At 45.7% G+C, this 1,816-nt stretch overlaps 1 pseudogene; it reads right to left on the reverse strand.

The window, feature by feature from the left end:
• Positions 1-1,542, reverse strand: part of LOC110288639 — a 4,415-nt pseudogene extending 2,873 nt beyond the window's left edge.
• Positions 1,543-1,816: the final 274 nt, after the last annotated feature.

Consider the following 1,816-nt stretch of genomic DNA (forward strand, 5'->3'; position numbering starts at 1 on the left):
CCTGAGTTCTTCACTCAGACTCCAAGTTCCTCTTTTCAAGTGGAGGGAGCAGAAGAGTCTATTTCCCTTCTTGCTCCTGACAGAACTTCAGGTGTGGCCACTACTCTAATAATTATTTAGGGGCATGAAGTGAGGCCCAATTATGTTCTGGTGGTATAGCTTCCTAGAACCCACCCCTTTAAACGAATAAGATGAGGGAGGCATTGCAGACCCCAGACTGACACCACAGGTTTTGGAGCAATGTATACCTCTTGTTCATGGATCCCTCGGTCATGTAGATCAGGTGATCTCTCAGCTCATTTGTCTCCTGGGTAGTGAGCTGGATCTCTTTGATCAGCTCGTTCTCTTCCTTCTCAAACTGGTCCTTGCTTATGACAGGTACAGGGGATGATGTCTGTCTGAGAGCCACTGTAGGTAGATGAATACAAGAATATTAGATGTGAGAATGCAAAGAGTGTGGACTGACCACAGAAAAGCAAAAGTGCCTGTAACCTAGTGACACCACAAAGAGATTGGTCCCAGCATGAGATTTCTTCACAGTGGATCTCAGTTNTACCATCACTGTAGAGAGATCAGGTGATGTAAGTAGCCAGATGTATCCTCATTCCCCCTTAAACGTGCTTATGAGGACCAGAGATATGTCTTCTCCAGGGTACAACTTGGCTTCAGAGCCCTGAGACCTGTGGTTTCACAAGTCAGATGATAAATTCACCATTCAAGTATTTGAGATCTTGGAGATGCTCAGATATCCTACCTGTCACTCTAAGCCAAGGAATTGGCTCAAAAAGTCATGCAGGGGGAGACCATGGTCAACATATTGATCAACTCCCCCCCCCCAAAAAAAAACAGAAAACATCCCAGAAATAGAAATAGAATCACCCTTTGGGTCTATCAACTGATAGTTCTTTGTTTAGAGTGTAGAAATGCCTGCCCCCTACAATTGGTGATAAAGAAAAGTAAGGTAGGAACTGTCACAAACAGGAGGTCAGAGCAGTTCTGAGAGCATGAGGTCATGGCCTGGAGCACCATTCTCTCCCTGTNACTAATGTCAGATAACTACAGGAGCTAAAAGAAGCCATGGATTGAAGTGCAGGATTTCCCTCCCCCAAACTGGCATTGCTTAGACCCACTGTCATTATTGATGGTCTCATTCTGTCCCCAAGTAACACCCACAATACCCAGTGCAAATAAAGACTTGAAGTTCATAGCCTAACATCTTTGACCTTGTCAACTCCTGCCTTAGGGGATGAAAAAGTACTGTTCTGAAATCCTTGATGATTCAAGAATTGTGATAACCATGGAAGTTTTTTTGCTACCCAGAGTCTCCAGTTCCACATTATTAGAAAATCCAGCTCAGGCCACCCCTACCAGGAAGCTCAACATCCACTTTCTAGGACTTACTCTACATTACCCCCAAGTCCACCTCCTTCGTCCTTCATTACTCTCAGTTGGAAGGCCAGCATCCTTCCTGCCCTCTCTGGTCTCTCTCCCATCCACACTGGCTCTCTGAAAAAGTCTGCCGAGTCGGGCAAACAAGGCCATCACTGCAATGTCCAGCCTTTGACTGAGAAATCTCAGTGAGTTTGTTGTCACTACAACACTGGTGACATCACAAAGGTTGCTAGGAATTCTCCAGGAGACAATAGAATGTCCAAGGAGGGACTGCTGATTTCATGGACTACATAAAGCCTTTGGTTCCCTNCTAATGTTCTCCCTGTACTGACAGGAAGCTGAGCTGCCCTTTCCTGGAGCATAGCCATTGAGCACATCATCCATCGAAAGCCAGGGTTTGCTCCAGGCTTGATTGGCAACACCT

This window comes from Mus caroli, unplaced genomic scaffold, assembly GCF_900094665.2.
Source record: "Mus caroli unplaced genomic scaffold, CAROLI_EIJ_v1.1 scaffold_17546_1, whole genome shotgun sequence".
Lineage (NCBI taxonomy): Eukaryota > Metazoa > Chordata > Mammalia > Rodentia > Muridae > Mus > Mus caroli.